Here is a 9,752-nt window from a genome sequence, read left to right as displayed (position 1 = left end):
GGGATCAAGACCATCCCATGGAAAAGAAATGCAAAAAAGCAAAATGGCTGTCTGGGGAGGCCTTACAAATAGCTGTGAAAAGAAGAGAAGCAAAAAGCAAAGGAGAAAAGGAAAGATATAAGCCTCTGAATGCTGAGTTCCAAAGAATAGCAAGAAGAGATAAGAAAGCCTTCTTCAGCAATCAAAGCAAAGAAATAGACGAAAACAACAGAATGGGAAAGACTAGAGATCTCTTTAAGAAAATTAGAGATACCAAGGGAACATTTCATACAAACATGGGCTCGATAAAGGACAGACATGGCCTGGACCTAACAGAAGCAGAAGATATTAAGTAGAGGTGGCAAGAATACATGAGAGAACTGTACAAAAAAGATCTTCACGACCCAGATAATCCTGATGATGTGATCACTAATCTAGAGCCAGACATCCTGGAATGTGAAGTCAAGTGGGCCTTAGAAAGCATCACTACGAACAAAGCTAGTGGAGGTGATGGAATTCCAGTTGAGCTTCAAATCCTGAAAGATGATGCTGTGAAAGTGTTGCACTCAATATGCCATCAAATTTGAAAAACTCATCAGTGGCCACAGGACTGGAAAAGGTCAGTTTTCATTCCAATCCCAAAGAAAGGCAATGCCAAAGAATGCTCAAACTACTGCACAATTGCACTCATCTCACATGCTAGTAAAGTAACGCTCAAAATTCTCCAAGCTAGGCTTCAGCGATACGTGAACCATGAACTTCCTGATGTTCAAGCTGGTATTAGAAAAGGCAGAGGAATCAGAGATCAAATTGCCAACATCCGCTGGATCATCGAAAAAGCAAGAGAGTTCCAGAAAAAACATCTACTTCTGCTTTATTGACTATGCCAAAGCCTTTGACTGTGTGGATCACAATAAACTGTGGAAAATTCTGAGAGAGATGGGAATACCAGACCACCTGACCTGCCTCTTGAGAAATCTGTATGCAGGTCAGGAAGCAACAGTTAGAACTGGACATGGAACAACAGATTGGTTCCAAATAGGAAAAGGAGTACATCAAGGCTGTATATTGTCACCCTGCTTATTTAACTTCTATGCAGAGTACATCATGAGAAACCCTGGACTGGAAGAAACACAAGCTGGAATCAAGATTGCTGGGAGAAATATCAATAACCTCAGATATGCAGATGACACCACCCTTATGGCAGAAAGTGAAGAGGAACTTAAAAGCCTCTTGATGAAAGTGAAAGAGGAGAGTGAAAAAGTTGGCTTAAAGCTCAACATTCAGAAAATGAAGATCATGGCATCCGGTCCCATCACTTTGGGAAATAGATGGGGAAACTGGAAACAGTGTCAGACTTTATTTTGGAGGGCTCCAAAATCACTGCAGATGGTGACTGCAGCCATGAAATTAAAAGACACTTACTCCTTGGAAGGAAAGTTATGACCAACCTAGATAGCATATTCAAAAGCAGAGACATTACTTTGCCGACTAAGGTCTGTCTAGTCAAGGCTATGGTTTTTCCTGTGGTCATGTATGGATGTGAGAGTTGGACTGTGAAGAAGGCTGAGCACCGAAGAATTGATGCGTTTGAACTGTGGTGTTGGAGAAGACTCTTGAGAGTCCCTTGGATTGCAAGGAGATCCAACCAGTCCATTCTGAAGGAGATCAGCCCTGGGATTTCTTTGGAAGGAATGATGGTAAAGCTGAAGCTCTAGTACTTTGGCCACCTCATGTGAAGAGTTGACTCACTGGAAAAGACTCTGATGCTGGGAGGGATTGGGGGCAGGAGAAAAAGGGGACGACCGAGGATGAGATGGCTGGATGGCATCATGGACTCAATGGACGTGAGTCTGAGTGAACTTTGGGAGTTGGTGATGGACAGGGAGGCCTGGTGTGCTGTGATTCATGGGGTCACAAAGAGTCGGGCACGACTGAGAGACTGAACTGAACTGACTAGATGGACCTTTGTTGGCAAAGTAATATCTCTCCTTTTGAATATGCTATCTAGGTTGGTCATAACTTTCCTTCCAAGGTATAAGAGTCTTTTAATTTCATGGCTGCAATCACCATGAACAGTGCAGTGATTTTGGAGCCCAGAAAAATAAATTCTGACACTGTTTCCACTGTTTCCCCATCTATTTCCCATGAAGTGATGGGACCGGATGCCATAATCTTCGTTTTTTGAATGTTGAGCTTTAAGCCAACTTTTTCACTCTCCTCTTTCACTTTCATCAAGAGGCTTTTTAGTTCCTCTTCACTTTCTGCCATAAGGGTGGTGTCTTCTGCATATCTGAGGTTATTGATATTTCTCCTGGCAATCTTGATTCTAGCTTGTGCTTCTTCCAGCAGTAGGGGCATTAGCCAATTCTAAATTCCCATTGCCAGAATGGCTGAAGTCCCTTCTTGTTTAAGGATCAGAAGATCTATCTCCTGTCTGTTTTGGAGTAGAATCTCTGCCAAGCTGTGTTGGCTCTTTAGAGGTATCCTGAGAAATCTTATCCCCAGAAACCAGATTTTGGGGGTGCTCATTAGAATGGCACTCATTGGTAGTCCTGAATAGGTATCTGAGATCTCCCAGGGGCTCCCAGGTGTATTGAGTGTCGTTTGTCTTCTTCCATGGCTTGAGTCATGAGTGGTGAATCCAGGAGTCATGTCCTGGTACCTAGACTGCTGTGGGGGTAGAAAGTATTACAGGGTAGGGGCCCTTCCATGTGGGCTGGAGTTGAGCCTTTAGGGACCCATCTTTCCAGACTTTAATTAGGACTTGAGTCCCTGGAGCATATAGTGGTGACTCCTTAGAATATTTTGGGTTCTGGTTTATACCCCACAAGCGTATATCTTGTTGGAATTGCCCAATGGCCATGGTATAAGACTGGAGGGTCTGAACCTCTGGTTCTGGGAAGAGGTCATTTACATAAACAAAAAGTCTCCCATATAGCATCTCATAAGGACTAAAACCAACCTGTTCCTTAGGGATGATTCAGGTGCCGAGGAGGGCTATTGGTAAAGCCTCCTTCCATCCCAGGGAGGTCTCCGGGTTATCATTTTTATCGCTGATTTTAAGAATTGGTTGGCTCTTTCTACTTTTCCTGAAGATTGAGGCTCTGGGCACAGTGGAGATAATAAGTAATGCCCAGTAATAAGTAATAATAAGTAATAAGTAATGCTTTAGAGACCTCTTGGGTGACCTTAGAAGTAAATGATGTCCCATTGTCACTTTGTAATGACATGGGGAGACCAAATCTTGGAATGATTTCAGAGCAGTTTCTTTACCACCTCCTCAGCCTTTTCAGTCCGGGTGGGAAAGCCTTCAATCCATCCTGTGAATGTATCTATCATGACTAATGTGTATTTATACCCTTGAGAAACTGGGTGAAGTCCATCTGCCAGTCCTCTCCTGGATAGGTCCCACATCATTGGACGGGCTGGGGCAGCTGGGGTCTTTGAGCTCTTTGGGGGTTTTTTACTTGGCAAGTGGGACAAGAGGAGACCACTTGCATTATAGTTGTTTGGAAGCCTGTTCCTCTGAAGGATCTTTCTAGTAATCTTTGGAGGGCCTTTCCCCCTAAATGAGTGGTGGCATGTAAGGAGTTAACCAACTTCCATTGGAGATTCCCAGGCAGAAAAAGGAGTCCCTCCTTTTGGAACCACCCAATATGATTTTTTTGAAAGCCCTCACTCTTAGCTTTAAGAGTCTCACCTTCAGTATATGAAGGAGTTTCTGGGAAATTAATCTGTGGAACTAGGGTGGCAACCCCTATTAGGTCATGGTTCTGTAATGCTTCTCTTTTAGCTGCCTGATTGGCTGCTTGGTTCCCTCGTGCCACTTCTCTGTTCCCTTTTTGGTGTTCTTTACAGTGGGAGACTGAAACCTCAGTGGCCAGATGGACGGCCTCCAGGAGTCTAAGAATTTGATCACCATATTTGACTGGGACCCTCAGGTGGTCAGGTGGCCCCTTTCTTTCCAAATAGCCGCATGTGCATGTAACACCAGAACGGCATACTTGGAGTCAGTGTAAATAGCTATTTTTTTCCTTTTCCCAGTTCTAAAGCTTGAGTCAGAGCTATGAGCTCAGCTAATTGGGTTGAAGTACCTGGTGGCAGAGGCTTAGCCTCTATGGTCTCAAAATTGGAGACTACTGCATACCCAGTTCTTCTTTTTCCATCCAAGACAAAGCTGCTTCCATCAGTGTACCAGATTTCTTCAGGATTGGTCAGAGGATCTTCTGACAATCCTTCTCGGGGTTTTGTCCAGTGGTCTAAGGTTTCTAGACAAGAGTGAAAGGGGAGAGAGCCCTCGGGGGTAGGCAGGAGGGTGGCTGGGTTAAGAACCTCACAAGGGGATATAGTGAGGCCTGGATTTTCCATCAGCATTACTTGATATCTGAGGATTCTTTGATCAGACATCCATAAATGGCCTCTCCCATTTAGGAGTTATTTTACTTGGTGGCTGGTAAAAATAGTTTGCCCCCAAAGAAGAGTTTTAAAGCATCTTCTATCATGATTGCAATAGCTGCAAGATTTTGAAGGCAGGCGGGCCAGCCTTGGGCGCTTGGATCGACCCTATTGGGTAAGTAAGCTACAGGCTGGGACTCAGGTCCCAACCATTGAGTTAACACTCCAAAGGCTATTCCCTCTCTTTCATGGACATAAAGTTGGAATGCTTTTTCTGGGTCTGGCAACCTCAAGGCATGTGCCTGAGTTAGGGCCTGTTTTGGTGTAGCCTCTGCCTTCTTTTGAGGAGTTCCCCACATCAGTGGGATTGAATCATCTTGTCCCTTTAAGCTTTCGTATAAGGGCTGGGCAATTAGACCATAGCTGGGTATCCAGATTCTACAATATCCAGTTAGCCCCAGGAAAGCTTGCAATTGTTTTGAAGTCATGGGGAGGGCAACTGGAGGATTCCTTGTACCTGATCAGAGGACAGCCTCCGGGACCCGTGTGTAATCTGAACTCCCAGGTAAGTGACCTTTGTCTCGACCATCTGTGCCTTAGCATGGGAGACTTTATATCCCCTTTCTCCCAAAACGTTTAGAACCTGAATTGCATGTTGTTGGGCACTTTTCTCATCTGGAGAGCAGATAGTAGGTCATCTACGTATTGTAATATTTTCCCATTAGGTCCCAGGTCCAGGTTTAGGAGATCCCAGCTAAAGGCCTGTCCAAACAGGTGGGGGCTATCTCTGAACCCCTGAGGTAATACTGTCCAAGTCATCTGTTGGTGTTTTTCTCCTGGGGCCTCCCACTCAAAGGCAAAAAGATATTGGGATTCTGAACCAGTGGTATGCAAAAAAATGCATCTTTGAGATCCAAGACTGTAAACCACTTGGCACTGGGTGGGATTTCTCCCAAGATTACATAGGGATTGGGTGCTGTGGGATGGAGGGGGACTACAGCTTCATTTATGATCCGGAGATCTTGAACCATTCGCCAGGTTCTGTCTTTTTCCTTTACTGAGAGGACTGGGGTGTTACATGGTGAACTGGTGGGGACCAATAGCCCAAAGGCAAGGAATTTATTTATTAAAGGCTGTAAATCCTCCCAAGCCTCTCTTTTGAGAGGATATTGTTTTTGGTTAAGAAACTAAGTGGGATCTCGGAGGACAATGATGATCGGTTCAGCTTGGTGGGCTCATCCAGGAATCCCCTGGTCCCACGCCTGGGGGTTAATTTAGTCCTCCCATAGTTTTTGGAGGTGCAATGGGTTCTTCAGTAGTAACCAGGAGCTGCAGGGCTCTAGGGGCTGAAAAGCTTCCCATCACAAGGGTGGTCCCCAGTTTAGTGAGTATGTCTCTTCCCATTAAGGGAGTAGGACACTCAGGGACCACCAGAAACTGGTGGGGAAATATTTGTCCATCCCAGCAACAAAGAAGTGCTCGGGTGAATCTTTTAGTAGTTGCTTTTCCTGTAGCACTCAAAATGGTACAGGTTTGGGAGGAGAAGTCTCCAGAGTAGGAGATCAAGACAGAGTAGGTAGCCCCTGTGTCAACCAAGAAATTCTCGGACCTACCTGCCACATCCAGTTGCACCCTTGGCTCCAGCCCCATGATGGTTATCTGTGACAGGCAGGCTGGCTGGAGTGGGCCGCTTCAGTCCTCTTGAACCATCGTGAGGGTAGGCTTGGCACTTGACCTTGAGGCTCTTGGGTCCCGAGGGCAGAGTGCTGCCCAATCTCCCAGTTGATGGCATTTGTGGCAAGCCGTTTTAGGAGACTTGTCATGGTTTGAACACTCTTTGGCCCAATGCCCTTCCTGTCTACAGATTAGGCATTTGCCTCGTGCCTTGTCCTTCAAGGAATCGGGGTGTGCCATAGGGCTTCTCTGGAGGGCGGCCAGCATCTGGGCATGCCTTGTCTCTTTCCTTCTCTCCCTCTCCTGGGCCTTGGCCTCCTTTTCCTATTCTCTGTTATAAAAGGTATTGGTGGCTGTCTGGACCATGTCATCTAAAGAGGCAGCAGGGTCCTGATGCTGTAGCTGTTGTAAGTTAATTCTGATATCTGATGCACATTGGGACAGGAATTTGTCCTGTAAAATCACCTGTCCCTCGTAAGAGTCTAAGTCCAGATTGGTAAACTTTTGGAGGGCCTCTTTTAGTCTTTTCAGAAAGGCAATGGGGTTCTCATTGGGCTCCTGAGTTATGGCTGAGACTAGGCACAGTCCCACAAGTAATAGGCTTCCTTCTGTTTCCATGGGTGGACTTCCTTAGGGGTGAGTCTTTCTGAAGCTTATCCTACCCAGAACTGTTGCAACCTGAGAGCAAGGCATCCCTGGGTCAGGGTGCAGATCCCCAGGCAGGCTGAGGCGTGACAGCCTCCTAGAGATCGAATCCCCGGGCAGGTCGAGGCGTGACGGCCTCCTGGGACCCCTAGGACTGGTGGATCCCTGAGCAGGTTGAGGCATGACAACTTTTCGAGGACCAGATCCCTAGGCAGGTCAAGGTGTGATGACCTCCTGGGACCCCCGGACTGGAGTTGGACGTCCCCAAGATCTCCAGTGTGACCAATGCTGGGTAGGATTAATCCCCAATCTATAAACCAACAGACACACACAGAGGTGGCAGGACAGCTCCAAGGCACTCTCAAAAGATGGAGGAGTGGGTGGTTCCCCAATGGTTGGGATGATCCTCTCACTCATTAGCACATGAATTCACCCCGCTTGCAAAATCTAGCCAGGCCACATTCCTTGGCCTGTACCCTGTAGAATGTGGCGCTCCTTTCTGAATCTTAACAAGTCCAACTCTTAATTTATCGCTTTGTCTCTCACTGAATTTTTGCAATGAGACATCAGAGCCTGAGCTTCATTAGGTCCTGAAGTCGGGCATCCTGGGTTTTGGTCGGGCTCAAGTCCCGGGAGAGGGCTGAAGGACAGGAGGAAAAAGCAGTGGGAACAACGTGCCAAGGAATCCCCTTCGCAGCCTGCTGGGGAAATATCTGCTGCTGCTAAATATCTGACCTGTGTTCACAGTTTTCATTGGCCTGATTATTGGCACAGAGAAGAGTAAGGACAGAAGAACCCCCACCGGCTTGGGTAACAGCTACTGGGGCCCAGCAGAATTGTAAACAAACCCAATGGCCCTGCTCCCACTGTGCCCATATCTTGAGGCATGAAAAGGGGCAGCCCTGTGGGAGCACAATCAATCTCAACCACCTGCCAGAGCCTAACAGCAGGTTTCTCTCCTTGTGAGAGAAACAAGGAAAGGATGGATAGCAAAGAATGGGAAAATGGATGAACATGAACGTGAACGTGAAGTCGCTCAGTCGTGTCCGACTCTGCAAATCCCCATGGACTGTAGCCTACCAGGCTCCTCTGTCCATGGGATTTTCCAGGCAGTAGTACTGGAGTGGATTGCCATTTCCTTCTCCAAGTGATCTTCCCAACCCAGGGATCGAACCTGGGTCTTCCGCATTGTAGACAGATGCTTTACCATCTGAACCACCACGGAAGCCCAGGAAAATGGATATGACTTCATTTCTATGGCAGGTAACCAAGAACTAGGATTTTTTTTTTAATCAAACACCTGAGAAACACAGCAGATCTCCAGTGACAGCTCCTTACTTCCTGGAGCAGATATACCATGTGTTCTACCTGCCTTCAAATGACATATTGGCTGTGTTCACCACATCCCCTACAGGTACTCACACCTCCTCTTAACCCGTTAACCCGTGCAACTTTGACCACTCAGCAGTCTATACAAATATGCCTCAGCATTATAGTAAGACAGTGTTTGCTTTTCCTGTCTTAATTAGATATTCTCTGGGCAAAGATTATATGTTAATAACCTCAATTTAATATCGGTCAAACAACTTAAAGAGAACAATAAGTCTTAGAATTGCAACTAAAACTGAATCATAACAGAGAAATGCATGTTAGAATCACATATTAAACGTGAACATGAAGTCGCTCAGTCGTGTCCGACTCTTTGCAAGTCCCCATGGACTGTAGCCTACCAGGCTCCTCTGTCCATGGGATTTTTCAGGCAGTAGTACTGGAGTGGATTGCCATTTCCTTCTCCAAGGGATCTTCCCAACCCAGGGATCGAACCTGGGTCTCCGGCATTGTAGACAGACACTTTACCATCTGAGCCACCAGGGAAGTCCTCCTGCCCCCAATCCCTCCCAGCATCAGAGTCTTTTCCAATAAGTCAACTCTTCGCATGAGGTGGCCAAAGTACTGGAGTTTCAGCTTTAGCATCAATCCTTCCAAAGAACACCCAGGACTGAACTCCTTTAGGATGGACTGGTTGGATCTCCTTGCAGTCCAAGGGACTCTCAAGAGTCTTCTCCAACACCACAGTTCAAACGCATCAATTCTTTGGTGCTCAGCCTTCTTCACAGTCCAACTCTCACATCCATACATGACCACAGGAAAAACCATAGCCTTGACTAGACAGACCTTAGTCGGCAAAGTAATGTCTCTGCTTTTGAATATACTATCTAGGTTGGTCATAACTTTTCTTCCAAGGAGTAAGCGTCTTTTAATTTCATGGCTGCAGTCACCATCTGCAGTGATTTGGGGGCCCCCAAAAATAAAGTCTGACACTGTTTCTACTGTTTCCCCATCTATTTCCCATGGAGTGATGGGACCAGATGCCATGATCTTCGTTTTCTGAATGTTGAGCTTTAAGCCAACTTTTCCACTCTCCTCTTTCACTTTCATCAAGAGGCTTTTAAGTTCCTCTTCACTTTCTGCCATAAGGGTGGTGTCATCTGCATATCTGAGGTTATTGATATTTCTCCCGGCAATCTTGATTCCAGCTTGTGTTTCTTCCAGTCCAGCGTTTCTCATGATGTACTCTGCATAGAAGTTAAATAAGCAGGGTGACAATATACAGCCTTGACACACTCCTTTTCCTACTTGGAACCAGTCTGTTGTTCTGAAAGGTTGTTGTTGAATTATGACGCTCGGATTCTTGGCCCCCAGTGGAGAAGAATTCAGTCTGGGGCCAGAGACGAGGCTTGATTGCTCAGAGCTTTTGTGTAACAAAGTTTCATTAAAGTATAAAGGAGATAGAGAAAGCTTCTGACATAGGCATCAGAAGGGGGCAGAAAGAGTACCTCCCTGCTGGTCTTTAGCTGGATGTTATATAGTCACCAGCACTCTGTTAATGAAAGAAAGGAATGTCTCAAAACTCAGAAAGGCACCAGGCCCCTCACCCATAAGATGTATTTTGGGATAACCTTGGCTCCAAATGGTTTATCTTGGGCCATAAAATGATTAACTTGAATCGTGAAGAAGGGCAGAGCACCATACAAATAGTTTCATTTACATAGATT

Source organism: Oryx dammah, unplaced genomic scaffold, assembly GCF_014754425.2.
Source record: "Oryx dammah isolate SB20612 unplaced genomic scaffold, SCBI_Odam_1.1 HiC_scaffold_28, whole genome shotgun sequence".
Lineage (NCBI taxonomy): Eukaryota > Metazoa > Chordata > Mammalia > Artiodactyla > Bovidae > Oryx > Oryx dammah.
This window is presented reverse-complemented; position numbering follows the sequence as displayed.